Genomic DNA, 18,509 nt, shown 5'->3' with positions numbered 1-18,509 from the left:
TCTTGAAGAACAATTGCTTGTTCCATAATTATATCGTAGACAGTTATTCAGTTGGCCACTAGCGATAAACCTCATCCTCATCATAATCACGTGCATATCCACATCGGCCTCTGGCTAGCTAGCTCATGCATGGTGGTTCCCTATATAACGAGGCGCCCGATCCCACCTCTCCTCATCACAACCTCCTCCTCCTGCTCCCGTTGTTTCCCAAAAACCTTCGATACTCTGCTTGCTCGTTGCGCCATGGCGGTTGATCTGACCCCGAGGCAGCCGACCAAGCCGTACGGTGGCGATGGCGGCTCCTACTACGAGTGGAGCCCCGCGGAGCTGCCCATGCTCGGCGTCGCATCCATCGGCGCCGCCAAGCTCTCGCTCGCCGCTGGCGGCATGTCCCTCCCCAGCTACTCCGACTTCGCCAAGGTAGCCTACGTCCTCCAAGGTATCATCAAACAGCCAATCCGCTCCTGTCCTCTCTGTTGATCACCCATTGATTGTCTGGATTTTCCCTTCGGAGTGCGATCGATCCCAATTGTTGGATACTGTTTGTGCCTCTGTGTGGGACTCGAATTGTGTTTTGTTTCGGCATGAAATCTGGATCGCAGGTATGCAACACTATTAGATTGAAACTGAACGGAGCTGCCGCTATGCACAACATGATCGGCTCTGTCTCAAGTAGTAGTTGTCTTGTCTGCATGTACGATGCGGTTTAGTTCTGAAATTGTTTAGTTTTCTGTCAGGTTATTTGTTTCGGCCAGATCAGATCGCGCTCATTAAAATTCAATGACAATATGTTTGTAGCCAAATTATTTTGACAACAATTAGTGTTGGGAGTAATACAATGAATTGTTCTAGATATTTATTTGATTAAATCTACTTGTTTAAAATGTTGTGGTGTTTCTAAAATCAACATATATCTCAGCCTTTGCGTGATGTCACAACTTGGAATCATGTTGGGAGTGTCTAAACATCAGCTAGCTGAAAATAGAATTCGCTTCAAGTCACATTTTTACAAGTAGATTCGGTCAGTCTGGATTCATTCATTCCCCTCAACCCCCCATCCCCCTATTCTACTTTACATAAACTTTCATTTCGGTCAGTCTGGAACCCAAACCAAATTGAATTAGTTCAGTCCGGTTTTTTCTAGTTTTTTCCATACACCAGCAGAACTGGGCATTCATTAGCTAGCAAAACATATGGATTGAATCAATAAAAAGCCCGTTGTGTACACCAGCCTTGCATGCCGTAACTTTGACAGGAAACATGTAACATGGTCTCCCATAGTTGGCCTGGTCTGCCAGCTGCCTGCACGTGATCCATCTCTCTTCTCCTCTACCATCGACGGGAAAACACAAACGAAATCAGTAAAAAGAGAGGGGAAAAAGGAGATGGGGAAAAATCTGGAGGGGAATAACACAGACCCACAATCAAGATGGAGGGGAACGTACCTCATACACTCTCAGGACATGCAAGTCATCACTTCTCCCCTCTCTCGTCTTACTACTTTTCAGAACCTTGTTTCTTGATGGATCATGTATCTATCCCACAAGCAATGTGTTGATCTGCGAAGGAAAATGCAAAATGTTCTTAGCAAGTAGTGAAAACCACCAAATCTATCTGTGCATAGTGGCATCCCTAAGGGCAAGCATGCTTTTTTCTCATATATGTACACCATCAGGTTGAGTATAAAGTCCAAAAATAATAGGCTATGTCATCAGATAAATAACACTAATAGGTCATGGTCTGAAACTACAATGTATGCTAGTATGAACTACTTTACTTGCTGGAACACTTAAAAAAGGCCACCATGTTTATCTTTCACTAGTTGTGTTTGCCACATGATCATGATCAGACTAAAAAAAGACAAAACCTATGAAACAAATAGCTCCTGAAAAATAGAGAAAAGGAATAGCTCCTTACAGCCTAGTGCCCTACCCGCAGGATCATCAAGTACATAAAAGCTGCAGTAGCACATGATCTAAACTAAGACTGCTAAATACACATCCCTTAACCTGCACCAGAAGTCCATGTGCAAGTCTATAGTGGTGCAAACAAAAATTGTTACCTTTTGGAATGAGTAAGCTAAGCTGCCACACTTATGATGCGTTGTGCGCACAACCGTTGGCCAATGGCAGTTGGTCTATAGTAATGCATCAACATATGAAAATCTCTCAGACACTACCGGAAAATGAAAAAATATAAATGACCACAAGAGAACCGTCGCCAGCCAAACATAGCAACCCGGCTCTCCTGGTTATCAGCTTGGGCGCGCTGAGATCGATGGAGCTTCTCAGGTAGAAGATGCTGCGATTCTTACTTATTCTTCTGATGAAACTGCTGCCGTTTTCGAAATTCTGGTCCGCAAGCGTCTGTTACCCCTGTATTGATGATACTGGCGTTTGTTTTCCAGGGGCTTGAAGGTGTTCACCAGAGGATGCCATGCAGTGAAGCTCTTTGCCAAGCACATAAATGACCACAAGAGAACCGTCGCCAGCCAAACATAGCAACAAACAAAAACTAAGGTACCTACTGACCCACCAGGGATGAAAGAATATGAAGAATAAGCAAGCAACACAACAATTCAACGAATGAATGATAACTGAATACAAATAAGCATTCGGAACAGAGGCGAAAATCATCAAAACACAAGTATACCTGAATAGTTACAAATAGATACTGAGATACATGAAGAAAATGAGAACAAGAAAACTAAGATGCAGATATGTCTTACCTACATGCTAGTGCCAAAAAATAAAAAATGACGAAGGACTAGGAAAGTGTAGCATAAATTTTAAAACTGATAAAAATTGAAGAAAAAATGAGTGAGAATGATGAATTAGCTGAGAAGAAACTGAAAAAAAACTGAGACGGATCTAAGAAAAATGACTGAAGACAATACATAGAATGATAAAATGAACCTAAACCCTAAAAGGTACTGAACAAGGGACTGAGGAGAATGAGTAAATAAGATATAAAGGAGCACAAAGAAATGAAAATTGAATAATGATGACTAAAAGTGAATGTACTGAAAAAAAACTAAAGAGAAAATGAATTTACTGAGAAAAAACAGATGAAAAAATGAAGAACTACAAGCACAAGGCAATGAATAGAATGAGTAAATAAGAGACAAATGAAAATTGAAGAATGATGACTAAAAACTAAAAGATATCTGAAGAAGGAGAGACTGAGCAGAATGAGTAAATAAGAGATAAAGGAGAAGAGACAAATAAAAAATGAAGAATGAGGAATGAAAACTAAACAAAGATCTGAAGAGGGAACTGAGATAGAGGACTGAGAAATATCTGAAGAATGAAACAAATATCTGAAAAGGGAACTAAGAATGAGAGAATGAACCTAAAAAGAGAATGACGCCATGAAACATTTTATGCTTCTCCAAAAACTTGACATGCAGAATTAGATTGTGATTGCAGAGTAACCATCTTTTACTTTATTGCAAAAACATTTATTGTTCACAGAATATACATAGACTATGTATATATTCCAATGTTTAAGCAAGAAAACTTTTTGATGCAGAATCTATCAAGGACACAATCTCAAAGTTTCGAAACATCCCCTGGTATATAGGACAAAATTTTCACCCAGGTACACACATAGTCAGATGTGAAACATCAATTCAAATTTCTACAATTAATGACAATGCTCTGCTTGATTTTGCAGGAAGGATTCACTTACACATGGCTGCTACTTGGTGATATACACGATCCTGAAGTGTATCAACCGCGTCATGGTCAGGTATTCCAAAAATATCTAATTAAATGAGAATGATAGACAGATGAAAAATGTAATAATGTTATAAATGATATATTTATCTCTGAATAAATGAAGGGAAGAGAATCAACCGCTACATTGGTCAGAGAGGAAGATGAAAATCCATGGGATGTAGGCATGTTTAACAACACCTAGCTAGACGAGGTAAAGTTTCAAACTAAAAATAAAATAGTAACATAGATTCATATGCTACATTTTTAAATTCATCAAATAATTTACGTAAAAATGCAAGAAAAGGCAGAGTAGTAACTACTAAATCATCAGAAGTTGAGCTTATTTCATAATGGATTTGATAAACCGAAGTGAGAAACATCTCCACAATGAGGATCAACACAATGCCTGCATAAATGAACGAACAAAAGCACAATTAGAAAACACACCTTCTCCAACGTAGATAAGAAAAAACAAGCAGGAATATATACAATTAAAATGCAAGTATCAAATGCTAGCCCTATAGACAATGAACAGACTAAGCAAGCATCCCTACCACTACATGGTATCACCATGGGCAGAAATAAGAAATGAGAACAGTGCCTGACTAAAATCACCCCTAAAAAATGGGCAGAAATAACTATCTATGGAATAACCAAAAATAAAGCATCAACAAAAATCGAGGACTGCCTCAAAAAGGCTCCGTCACAGATCTGAATAACAGTTTAGGCCTCGTTCGGCACAACAGTTTCTTAGGGGATTGGAGTGTATTAATTATCCGGAACCGCACAAAATCCTGGCAAATCTTCGGCAAACTGTTCGGCACGCCGGGTTTGGACCGGCCATTACCCTCGCGCGCAGGAGTGTTTTCACCCAAAACACTAGGGGTAATGCATCCTAATACCTGCCCGCCGAACAAGGCCTTACCTGATAAAATGCTAGTGTTCACATAAAGCTCTAGGAAGATACCCAACACGATACCACAGGGACATTGCAAAAGGATAATAGTCACTCCAGTCAGACGAGCACACCTGAATCACAATGAAGCCTCAAAGTAAACTTCAGGGACTATGTAAGTGAACATGCAAAAAGTACAATCGCCACTACAGGCAGATGAGCAGCGACCGAATCAAATGTGAAGCCTAACATCAAAATTTGGGGAATAAATCATAAATTGCGGAAAATCTCCACACATTAACTAGATAACAAAACAGATCCATGATTTAGCATCTCCATACTACACATACACCAGATCCGCGCGCAAAAATAGATGCATAGATGTGATGCGAAAGCTCGCATGGAGAAGAATACATAAGGGGTTAGCCAGGAAGAAAAATCATACCCGTCCTACCGGCGACGACGGCTCCTACCCCGACGTCGAAACTCGAAACCATGGTTGCTCGCTGGAACATTCGCCACATGGAGCAAGCCAGGTCCTCCGTCACCTTGCAGACCCATACTTCCGCTGATATGAGGAATGGGCGGACTCGACCAAGCACCTCGCTCTGGTAAAACTTCGCCGATTCAATCTCCCCGACGGCAGAGCCAAGCCCTCCGCCGTGCTCACAGACCACCACCCACGCCCTACTCTCAGAATCTCTCCTCCTCCCCTGAGAACCGAACAGAGGAAAAGGGGAAAGGCAAATGAAATTCAAACAGATAAAACAAAAAAAAAACGGACCAAAAAGGAAACCAGACTGAACGACGAGAGAGCGAGAAGCGGTGCGGACGAGAGAACGACGCGATGCGCCGAAGAGAGAGCGACGAGATTCGCACTAGAAATAGAACCAACGGCCAGAGATCTGACTTGAAGCCAATTATGTTTTCATCTAGCTGAAAATTAGGAACGGTGATCATGTTTGCTCCTCCGATCAAAACACTAGAAGCAACCAGTACTGCTGTTACATTCGCTCTGTTTTGTAGTTTCTGTAAATTTTTGTACTAGATTGTTGTTAACATGAGGCAAGGGAACCTGTGGCATGGCCACAAAGGAGAAGGTGGTCGCCGTGAAGGAGGGCGACGCTCTGGCGCTCCCCTTTGGCATACAAACCTGGTGGCACAACACCCCTGAGTCCGCAACTGAGCTCATCATCCTCTTCCTCGGTGACACCTCCAAGGGCCACAAGTCTGGCCAGTTCACCAACTTCCAGCTCACTGGCTCCAGCGGCATCTTCACTGGCTTCTCCACGGAGTTCGTTGGTCGCGCCTGGGACCTCAAGGACGCGAACGCTGCCAAGCTCGTCTCCACGCAGCCTGCTTCGGGCATCGTCAAGCTCGCCGCCGGTCAGAAGCTTCCGGAGCCAGTCCCTGAGGACCGAAAAGGACATGGCGCTCAACTGCCTCGAGGCCAAGCTGGACGTGGACATCCCAAACGGTGGCCGCGTGGTGGTTCTCAACACCGTGAACCTGCCCCTGGTGAAGGAGGTCAGGCTGGGTGCTGATCTCGTTAGGATCGATGCCCACTCCATGTGCTTCCCAGGCTTCTCCTGCGACGGCGTACCAGGTGACCTACATTGTCCGTGGTAGTGGCCGGGTGCAGGTCGTCGGCCCTGATGGCAAGCGTGTTCTAGAGACCCGCATCGAGGGCGGCAGCCTCTTCATCGTGCCGCGCTTCCACGTCGTCTCCAAGATCGCTGATGCCTCCGGCATGGAGCGGTTCTCAATCATCACCACGCCCAAGTAAGAAACACAATCTCTTTGTTGACATTGCATTGTATTGTCGTTTATCCGCGTGGTGATCGTGCTGATGATGTTCTTGTGTTTTTCTAGCCCGATCTTCAGCCACTTGGCGGGGAAGACCTCTGTGTGGAAAGCCATCTCCCCGGAGGTGCTGGAGGCGGCGTTCAACACGACGCCCGAGATGGAGAAGCTGTTCCGGTCCAAGAGGCTCGACTCCGAGATCTTCTTCGCCCCCAACTAGGAAGCCATTCATTCATGCACCGGCCATTCGTTTTAGGAAAAAATAAATATGTTTAGGCGATGGATTTCAGTTAAGCTAGCTTCTTGTGATTCGTTTGTTAAACAGCGTGTGTGGCCGTCTAGGGTTCGAGCTGGTTTCAGAACTGATGAATGCAATTGATATATCGTTCGATGATGTTTCCATCTTAGTGGGCGAATTGTTTTTTCCAATGGTATTTATTCTCTAGCAACTGCAAAATATTGGTGGTTTTTTTGACAAGTTCTTATGATTTTTTTTTCTTTCTTGGACGTTTCTTATTTCCACTATTGGTTTCTTTGTGTGTTTATGATTTTACAGCTGTATCATACTGCCTATTAATGTTTTCTTGTTTTTTCTATTTCATAGTTTCATTGCTTTCTTATGTAATCAAAACTTTTATTATAACATATATGGAGAATCAGCGTATTCTGCAAGTGAAGTGTTTGGGTGGAAATCACTAGACATCGTACTTATGCACCAACTAATACTATTACGGTATTGCCAAGTACTCTGTCTGGTCGGAGCTAGCGTAGAGCTATTGGTGTCAAATGACACCAATGGTTTTGTACTAATCCTCTTTACAAATGGATAAAAGCTCTAAGTAATTCGCAGTGACACCAGCAACTTTAGTATTATGACACCAATGAAGAAAATTCCTAGCATCGGCTGATAATCCTACTACGATCGAGCACTGTGTCAGCTACTCAGCTCTACCCAATTAGAAATACGTACTTGCTGATTCCCTGTGCAGGTACAGTCAAACACGGGCGTGCGCATAGCGATCTTACCAACCAATGCTTTACAAGTTAACGGGAAACCATAAGCGAAGAACTGGTGTGAACCTTGAGAAACTTGTGCACTTATATGCACGTACACCTATGCGAATCCTTGATACACGCGAGTATTCTAGTTCAGTTTGGTAGTATATTCCTAGCAGCAGTATATGACATAAAACCACAGACAAGTACATGCATGTTTGACATGTTAGGCACGGGGACAAGCGTAGTTTCGAGGCCGATTGTTGTCCTTGTGAAGTTCAAACTTTGCTGCTGTGCTGCAGATGGTCTGCTCATGTCTTCTTTTCCGCGCGATTACCCTGTCATTTCGCTCTCTACGCCCCTATAAATCCCCGCTGTTCGACCGTCATTGTCACTCGTGCCTTCTAGCCTAGTGTCATCTTCACCTCCGGCGCACAAAGAGAGCGGAAAGAACGAGCAGAGCCAGTGCAGTAGCCTACTGCCAGTAGGTACCTTGCAAAGAGATCTCACATTCTCACGTAGCTAGTGCCTCGCCCAAACCCTGCTGAGAAGATGGCACGGTCCTCGCTCGCTTTGCTCCTGGCACTTCTTCTCGCATGTGCTTTTATCCAAAGCTCCTACGGCTCCAGACCATCTCCCGGGGAGAAGTCTGTAGTCCCATCTCCGGTGCTCCACCCCGCCACCGGCGAACCCCGCCACCGCGACAGGACGGCAAAAGTAAACGATGATGGTGCGACAACATTGGCGCCGCTGGTCGACGACGGTGGTGTAGAGTCCGTGCAGAAGAAGGGAGGGGCAGGGGTGGGGCTGAGTTCGAAGCTGGCTCGCCGGAGTCTTGAAGAAGGAGCAGCGGGGGACTCGGCGGCCAGGTCGTCGTGCCGCTCCAACGACGCTAGCGTAACATGCCCCCCCTCCAGCGCTGCAGTAAGGAACGTCCGGCCGTGATGGGCCTACACGCGACACGCTAGTGCTTACAGTCCTCTCCTAGTCGATCGATCTGATTTATTTTATTTTGTTAGCATTTCCGTTAATTAGTCGTCTATGACATGATGTGATCACCATAGCGTAAAGATGAAAAGGACTCGTTGTGAATGAACATTGTTTCATGTATTTTGGTATGGATATGTCATGAATTTTTTCGATAATGGGATATATGTCAATACAAATATAATATCAATTATATAAAAGCATTTCCAAGATGACGTCGAAAGTCTCTATGGCCACTAGGTTTGACAACACCTCGACTTAAAAAAAACTACTCCAAAATGATGCCCTCCAGCAGGTAATAGTGCACAAACACCATCGTCGTCCGTTCTATCCAATATGGTTAGATCGTTGGTGTTCACCCTAGAGAACTTTCAATCACCTCACAATACTTTTAAGAAAAATAACTATGAGCCACCTTTGCTAGATACAACCAACAAAGATATGTCATATTTTTTTAGCACAACGCAACATATCCATTTGAATCGGCCGAATATGTTATATACTCCCACCATATCCATTTGAATCGGCCGAATATGTTATATACTCTCACCATTTCAAATCACACGGCATGCATATTAGCTCATATGAAAGCCAACTTTTGTAAAGTCTGACTAATTAGATGGGAAAATAATAAACTGCGTTGAAGAAATGATCCGGCAGGTCTTGAGATTGACGAAGTCACCACAGGCGCCTCGCTGTCGACGGGAACGTCGCCTCCCACTGAAGAATATTCCGTCTTTATGAGACACCAAAGTGTCAAATCTGGGATTTGAACTCTGGTGGGCTAGGGGTGCCACTGCCTCCTAACCATCCAACCACAGGTTGGTTCTCATCAAGAATAAATTTCATAATATTGATTTAACATTGTAGATGTAGATTTTTTTTCTTCATTAGACTTGGTCAAGTTTAACTTCGACAAAATATGAATATGGAGAATAATTTGAAATATGCAGTTTAATATGGTGCCAAATTAAGGTCCTCCTAGCTCCGGCAATGCATCTAACACCAGTGTAGCACACGTGGAGTTGTGTGCCTGACCGACAATTCACGTTTATTTTCATGTTCTTTGGTGTGGTCGCAGGTTAGATTCTTCCGACATATGATTATCATCTTTAGCCATGGTTGCGACTTTGACACGCTGGTTTTTTGAGGGGTTAGCGTAGCGATTTCTGGTCTATCTACAACAACTAGCTCTACTAGGACAATATTTGCATAATTTCGATGAGAGAGGGACGAGGACAGCAGGATGCCTTAGGATATCTCTAGTGCTTTTAGTTGTCACTAGGTGGTCTAATAACATATTTATATTTTTTATTATTTCTGTGATAATTATTAATATATATTTTCAGATAGAAATATTTCCCCGATCACTCTGTGTTTCCTCGTTTGGTAAATGGTGACTGAGGCGTGGAAAGCAATGGACTCCCCCAGCCACTGGGGACGTCCCTTTCCCAGAAGATACCGGTCAGCAAACATGTATTTTGGCCGCTAGCTGCTTATAGAAAGAAAACTAATACTCCTCCTAATTACTACGCGACACTCTGTCGGCTTTGACTGCTGAATATTGCTACTACTTAGCAGCACTTTTGACACCGTGTGCACATAGTCAAGCATACGGGCGTGTAACCAAAGTCCAAACTAAGCGGATCCTTGCTATGCAAGTACCGTGGCAGTATATTCCTGGCAAGAAGCTGCCGTAGAATTTGTACACATTAGTATTTATAAAGTACAAATCCACCGACAAAGCACTGCATGCTCGTCTGATATGCTAGACACGGCCGGAGACACGAGTAATTTCCTGGCAGACTCTTGTCCGCTTGAACTTTGAACTTCTTCAGAGTTTGAGTTGGACTGTTGTCCACGTACTTTACGTACAGGCACAGTGCTGGTATGCTCCTGTGTTTTTCGCCCACACACAAGCTAATTGGCGAGGCCTCACATGCTCAGCTCGGTGAAAGTTGCGCTGCACATTTCATTGCAATTGCCCTGCCATTTCCGTCGATCGAACGCCAGTCTGCAGACACACTCCTATAAGTAGGACGTTTTGCCTTTGAATCTGCATTGTAACAGTTCTATTGTTCCTACTGTTGACAGATACTCGATCGTGTAGTATCTTTGCATCGCAAGAGAATAGAGCCTGTAGGACCTTCAAGCAAAGCTCGCCTAGGGACGCACTTCATTTATCGGGGAAAAAAGAGTAGTACTGCCTCCCGCCGAAACCCTTGATCAAATGGCACGGTGCTCGCGCGCTTTGCTCCCGTTGCTTCTTCTGGCATGCGCCCTCGTCCAGAGCTCCTACGGCTCGAGGTCGCCGCCGGGGGCGCCACAGAAGCCTGAGGAGGTCCTCCTATCTCCGGTGGTTCACGGAGCCGCCGAGCCACTCCACGGCGACGACGGCACGCCCTCCGCGGAGCAGGGCGTGACTGGTCACCGTGGAGCAGACGCTGATGGTGCTGTGGCGCCTTCGGCGCTAGGCGGGGTTAGTGCTGGGCCGAAGCAGATGGGTGGAAGACCAATGGCGGTGCAGCGCGTGCAGATAACAACGGCGAGTCTGAAGCTTGCGCGCCGGGTTCTGCAGGGAGGAGCGACGGCGGACTCCACGGCCGGGTCGTCGTGCCGGTCCCACGACGCTCGGGTGACATGCTCCCCTCCGGCGCTGCACTAAAGTACGGCCGTGATGGAGGATTGGAGATGACATGCTACGTACCGCTTACTGCCGCTGGTAGTCCATTGATTTGATCATTCATTCATGAATCATCCTGTATGGTGTTATGTTTACATTTCCGTTGGTCGTTTAAATATCTAATTAAGTTTGCTGCATAGATCAGTATGGCATGATGTGATATTGCCTAAGATGAAAAAAGATACTCCCTTAGATCAATAATAAATGCCGGAGGTTTAGTTCAAATTTAAGTTATTTGAAATTGAAACTCCAACACTAATTATGGATCGGGGGAATAGATTATTGTGAATGTAAGAAATTGTTATATATGGTGTACATATATTTGCCTATTTCAAGGTTTTAGCACTCTCCAGGAAACACATTCTGTGGAACAAAAAGAAACGTGTATATTTCCATCTCAATTTCTCCATAAACAGATGTCAAGCTAGTTGTGCATGTACCGGATTGATAAGGGTGTAGCTATCCTACAATATGTTGATGGTACTGTTTTTTTTGCATTCGGCTTTCGGCATGATCTTGATAAGCTGTTAATTTAAAATTGATTATGTATCTGTTTAAGATGATGTTTCATTTAAAGATAAACTATCTCAAGAGTGAGGTTATTACTATTGGTAGGATAACAATGTTTTGGGGTCATTTTATGCTGACATGTTTAATTGTCAAGTTGGGAAACTTCCTACCTTGAGGTTCCAAATTTGAAAAACATTGGGTGCCATTTTTTTTGGATGCAAAGTCAATTAAGAAACTTCATGAATGGATTTGTGACTCTCCTAATTTTGGTGCACGGCTCACTCTTTTGTATTCATGTTTGCCTAGGATTCCTTCTTATTATATATCTATCTTTTTACTTAATAAAACATTTGTTGCAAAAATCAATAAATATAGGAGGAGATTCTTGTGGGCTGGAAAAAAGAAGAAAAAACCCTGTTACATGATTAAATGGAATAGAGTGTGTAGATCAAGGAATAAAGGGGGCTTGGTGTTAAAGATCTTAGAGAACAAAACATCATACTCCTAAGTGGTGGTGGAAGTTTGAGACTCGGAATGGGCTTTGGCAGAGAATTGTGAAACAAAAATATCTCGCGGATATAGAGATATACCATGTATTTTTTTCTACAAACAGATATACTAATACTAAGATGGTATCAGTCACAGTCATGCACAAGCTCTGCAACAAATCTAATGAATAGAGCAAGTCTAGACTTCAAGGGTTCATACAACCGAAAAAATAAACAAGAAGATAAAAGAAACAAAAGATCGGGATATTCATTTCGGCTCACGGATGCATATGAACCCACTATGTGAAAACATATTTTAAAATATCAAAAAATACTGAAATAAAATTGCGTATGCACATCTGGACATTCTATATCGACACACAAGTTTTTGAAAAAAAAAATATTTTTTGTGTCACATGTAAAAAAAGACAAATTTTAATGTTCAAAACATGACTATTCACATGATATTTTTTCTTTTTTATATAGACCACATAAAATATTCGTTTCCCCCAAAAACTTGTGTGCGAATATAGGATGTCCATATGTGCACGCGAAATTTTATCTCGGAATTTTTTAACATTTTTAAATATTTTTTTTCTATATTTTATATAATAGATTCATATGCACCTATGTGACAAAAGAGCACCTCCCAAAAGATCCAGCCGTAGCACTCAGAGATTCGCAACAGCCATAAAACCACTAGTGTTGCCGACACCCCAACTCGAAAATAGCTTCTAAAAAGCGATGCTTCAACGAAGGTATTAGTGCACAAACATTGTCGTCCTCCGGTTAATTAATATTGACATATCCTATGCCCAATCTCCTGACAATACCTTCAAAAAGAAAATTACTAGAAAGCCCCGTTTAGATGAAAAAAGAATAACGAGGCAGTCACCATTGCTAGGTACAACTACCAAAGGTCTGTTAGTATATTTGTTAGCACAACCCAGCATATCCATTCGAATTCGCTAAGGCATATGTTATATACTCCCATCATTTAAAATTACACAGCATATTATCTTAGATGAAGCCAAACTTTTGTAAATTTGACTAATTAGATGCAAAAATAATATTAACATCCATATAGTAAATTTTTTTGATCAGGGTAATATGTTAATATCAAGAGATACCAATTACATCCAGCCTCTATAACAACGCAACACCCGAACAGCAGTACGGATACACACATACAAAAAAAGAAAAAAAAAAAATCACCTCTCGCGTCGCTCCCCAGGGCGACGCCAGGGCCCCAACCTGGCGCCGCCAGCCCCCCCTCCCCCTCGCGTGGTCTCTCCACCTCCGCCGCTGTCGTGTCGGCGCCAAACGTGCTCTTGGGGTTGGTGGTGGCGGCAACCCGCGGTGGCGGCTGGGGCGGTGGCGGCTGGATTTGACACGCACGACGTTCAGTGGCGGAGACTCTGGATGAGCGGCGGTGGCTTCTCCCTCCACGGCCTCGCCAGAAATGGATGGTGGTGGCGGCTGTTGGATCTAGTGCTCGCCTAGATCCATTGTCGGTTTCAGCTGGCGGCGCGAGGAGGGGGTGGCGATTTTGCGGGGCGAGGATGGTGTGGTAGCGGCGGCCACCGTCCACCGAATCCTTCTTCATCGTCGGTGGCCAGCGGATGGCGGCATGGGCGCCTACTCATCGGCTTTGGAGAATAAAGGTGGTGGTCCTAGGGTCCTTCTTGTGCGAAGATGGAGACCTCCATGTGGCGGGTCCGTACGTCTTCATCTGGCTGGAGTGGTGTGTTCCGGAAGGCTCCGCTGGCGGATGTAACTGTGCACTTATGCCTGGAATTCGCTGGATCGGGTGGTATCCGGTCGTGCGCACCCATGTTTTTATTCCGACCGTTTAGGTCTCGAGGGAGCGGCGCGAAGCTCTACTCTTTGTTACTATCAAGTGATATTTTGATCCACGATGAAGACAAAGAGGCAGAGAATATCATGAAGGTTGGATTGGAGGACTTGCTTGGAGTTCTGGGTTTCGTAACAACAGTATGGAAGCGGGGGCGGCAGCACAATTGAAGTTCAGAGTCCTACCTTTCATGGTAAAAATCCAAGGTTCAGCTTTAATTGGTTGTGCCTGGCAATGGCCTTGTTGAAGGTATTGTTTTGTGAGCGAGGACTATCTTCAGGGTGAAAACCTGAGATCTTTGATCGGGCGACGATGTTGCTTGTGTTCCATTCCCTTCTTGAAGGCGCCCCTTTTGAAGAGTGTGGAGTTCAGGTGTTGTCTTGGTGGTGGTTGTATTGTTGTTGTTAGGGTTGGAATACTGTATCCATATAGCAAATGCATACAACATGACAAATACATTTCATAATATTGATTTGACATTGTAGATGTAGATTTTTTCATATATATTTCATTAAACTTGATCAAGTTTAACTTCAAAAAAATCTAAGATGCCCTGTAATCTGACATATGCAGTTTAATCTGGTATGAGATTAAGGCACGCGCCCCCTCCCCCGTGCGCGCTCTGTGGTGCATATAGCGTGGGTGAAGGGAGCATGGTGTGTGCCTCGCAGATTTTTTAGGATCTCATCATTTATCTTCTTCCTTGGTGTGGTTACCGCCAGATCAATGGTTCTCATTCTTGGCAATGGTTGTTGCTCCAGTTCCTTTGGTCCATGAGGATTAGCATGAATACTTCTCATTTATTTACTACAACAAATTCTACTCCGGAAATGTTTGCCTGACTCGAAACCTGATATTCTGGATGATGGCGGCGCTACGGGTGTCCCTCTCCCTCTTTAGGGCATCGTTTCTTGGAGCAGTGCTGGATAGAAGAGGCAATAGGTGGAGGAGTGTTGCATCTACCGCGTCAAGGACAATCAGAATTGGTTGCGGGTGCATCTTGGCGTCATGGAGGCGGCACCGACGACAGGTCTGACAAGGGCTATGCGGATATTATCTCTAGAGATTGCTTGGGGGATCGATGGTAGTGTGACGGCTTCTCTAGCATTTACCTGAGGTTCCAGCTAAGAGTCTACTAAACCGGATGAGCGCTCTCGTTTTGCCTAGAGTGTGTCTCGGGGTATGTCATATCCTGGGTTCTTTGTTGGTCGGGGATTTCGTGTTTCGTGGCATAAAATCATGCTTACATGATTTTCACCTATTGTCGAGTTTGTAGGTGTTATGTGATGGCTTCGGGGTTTTTTTTTTATATTTTCTCTTTATCAGACCTTTGTTGAACAATATAATAAAATAGCCATATGCACCTTTTAGATGCTCATCGTCCATTTTTTTTTAAAAAAAATCCTCTTGTAGGAAAAGTGAAAATTTACTTGCCCCATGTGTTCCTCTCTCTATATATTGCCCCTTAAATTGACTTAAATTAGTTATCTACCAAGAAATGTCATTCACTTGTTGTCACCAACTTAATCAGGCTTTTTTCACTCTCAGCATATTATATATAGCAGTGTAGCCGAACTGTGCTTACCTCCTCACGAAACTCTTGCTGTACCTACATGTAGTGAGTGTAGTTAACATTTACAAGTAATATCAGTCTGAATTTGGTCTTTCTTTCGCTGAAATCTGCAGTACACTGAATCCTGCTCTATAGACGTGGATATGACTATGAAACATAGGCACACACTCGCTTGCTTGGAATGAGTGGCTTTGGGAAAGTACGTACACTAGTAGAAAAAAGGTCTTCCGTCCAGCCCCATTAGTCGCGAACATGCAAGAACCGCGACCAATTGGCCCTTTGGTCGCGGTTCGTGAAGGCCTGGGCCCAGCGCGCTCGGTGGCCAGCTGGTGGACGGGAGGGCCTTGGCCAACCGCGACTAAATGTCCTCAGGGGCCTTTAGTCGCGGTTTGCCTGGCCAACCGCGACTAAAGCCCCTCCCCTATATATACCGACCAGCCCACAGCACTTAGCCATTTGGTGCAACTTCTCTTCACAAACTTCACAAGGGGGTGTTGGTTTGCTTTTGGCTCCTCTTATGCACACAAGGTGTTTGATGAAATGCCCCAAGAGCATGAAACCAACATGATATGAAGTGTCGGAGCCACACTTGATCGAGCTTCCTCATTTATTTTTTCCTCCTCGATCGCGGTTAGCAATTAATTTGAACCTTTCATATGTGTCATTGATAAAATATGCATGTGTGTAGTTCATTAATTGTTTAATTTCTATTTAGTCGCGAACAAATGCATGATGGTTAATTATATATTTTATATTATAATAATGCAGATGAATCGGCAATGGATGTACGCTAACCGACTCTCCGGCGAATTCACTACGGGTTTGAAAGATTTCCTCGTAGTGGCTAATGCGAACAAGCGGGGGGTTTTGTTATCTGTCCATGTGTTGGCTGTAAGAATCAGAAGGGTTACTCTTCCTCAAGGGAAGTTCACCTGCACCTGATTCGGCATGGTTTCATGCCAAGCTATAATTGTTGGACCAAGCATGGAGAAAGAGGGGTTATAATGGAAGAGGATGACGAAGAGGATGATATCATCGATGACAACTATCTTGATCATTTCGGTGATACTTTCATGGAGGATGCTGAAGGTGGGGAAGGTGAAGGGGAAGGTGATCAAGAAGAGGCACGTGATGAGCCCGCTGATGATCTTGGTCGGACCATTGCTGATGCACGGAGTCGCTGCGAAACTGAAAAGGAGTGGGAGAATTTGGATCGCATGTTAGAGGATCACAAAAAGTCGCTGTACCCAGGATGCGATAATGGTCTGAAAAAGCTGGGCTGCACACTTGGATTTGCTGAGATGGAAGGCACAGGAAGGTGTAGCTGACTCGGGATTTGAAAACTTGCTGAAAATGTTGAAGAATATGTTTCCAAAGAATAACGAGTTGCCCTCCGGTACGTACGAAGCAAAGAAGGTTGTCTGCCCTCTAGGTTTAGAGGTTACGAAGATACATGCATGCATCAACGACCGCATCCTCTACCGCGGTGAATACGAGAATTTGAATGAATGCCCGGTATGCACTCGCATTGCGTTATAAGATCGGAGGCGATGACCCCGGTGACGATGTCAAGGGCCAGAAACCCGGGAAGAAGGTTCCCGCCAAGGTGATGTGGTATGCTCCTATAATACCACGGTTGAAACGTCCGTTCGGGAACAAAGAGCATGCCAAGTTGTTGCGATGGCACAAAGAGGACCGTAAGTCGGACGGGGAGTTGAGACACCCCGCGAGATGGAATGCAATGGAGAAAGATCGACAGAGAGTTTAAAGATTTTGCAGGTGACGCAAGGAACATAAGATTTGGTCTAAGTACGGATGGCATGAATCCTTTTGGCGAGCGGAGCTCCAGCCATAGCACCTGGCCCGTGACTCTATGCATCTACAACCTTCCTCCTTGGTTGTGCATGAAGCGGAAGTTCATTATGATGCCGGTGCTCATCCAAGGTCCGAAGCAACCCGGCAACGACATCGATGTGTACCTAAGGCCATTAGTTGATGAACTTTTACAGCTGTGGGGCAGACCCGGTGTCCGTGTGTGGGATGAGCACAAAGAAGAGGAATTTGACCTACGAGCGTTGCTTTTCGTAACCATCAACGATTGGCCTGCTCTTAGTAACCTTTCGGGACTGTCAAATAAGGGATACAATGCATGCACGCACTGCTTACATGAGACCGAAAGTGTACATTTGCCAAATTGTAAGAAGAACGTGTACCTTGGGCATCGTCGATTTCTTCGAAAGGTCATCCGAGTAAGAAAGAAAGGCAAGCATTACAACGGCAAGGCAGATCACCGGCCGAAGCACTCGCGGAACACTACTGGTGCTGAGGTATTTGATATGGTCAAGGATTTGAAAGTCATCTTTGGAAAGGGTCCTGGCGGACAATCAGTTCCGAAGGGAGCCGACGGGCACGCAGCCATGTGGAAGAAGAAATCTATATTCTGGGAGCTAGAATATTGGAAAGTCCTAGAAGTCCGCTCTGCAATCGACGTGATGCACGTTACGAAGAATATTTGCGTGAACCTCCTAAGCTTCTTGGGCGTGTATGGGAAGTCAAATGATACAAAGGAAGCACGACAGGACCAGCAAAGTTTGAAAGACCCTGATGACCGGCATCCGGAACGGTTTCAAGGTCGTGCCAGCTACGCTCTGACCAAAGAAGAGAAGGTCATCTTTTTTGAATGCCTGAGCAGTATGAAGGTCCCGTCCGGATTCTCGTCCAATATAAAGGGAATAATAAACATGGCGGAGAAAAAGTTCCAAAACCTGAAGTCTCACGACCGCCACGTGATTATGACGCAATTGCTTCCGATTGCTTTGAGGGGCTCCTGCCGGAAAATGTTCGAGTAGCCATTGTGAAGCTATGTGCATTCCTCAATGCAATCTCTCAGAAGGTAATCAATCCAGAAGTTCTACCACGGTTACAGAACGATGTGGTCCAATGTCTTGTCAGTTTCGAGTTGGTGTTCCCGCCATCATTCTTCAATATTATGACGCACCT

At 44.4% G+C, this 18,509-nt stretch overlaps 1 pseudogene; it reads left to right on the top strand.

The window, feature by feature from the left end:
- Window positions 1-243: 243 nt before the first annotated feature.
- On the top strand, window positions 244-6,637 carry LOC124700330 (annotated as a pseudogene).
- The last annotated feature ends 11,872 nt before the right edge of the window (window positions 6,638-18,509 follow it).

The sequence above is a fragment of the Lolium rigidum genome, chromosome 3 (genome assembly GCF_022539505.1).
Source record: "Lolium rigidum isolate FL_2022 chromosome 3, APGP_CSIRO_Lrig_0.1, whole genome shotgun sequence".
Lineage (NCBI taxonomy): Eukaryota > Viridiplantae > Streptophyta > Magnoliopsida > Poales > Poaceae > Lolium > Lolium rigidum.
This window is presented reverse-complemented; position numbering and strand designations above follow the sequence as displayed.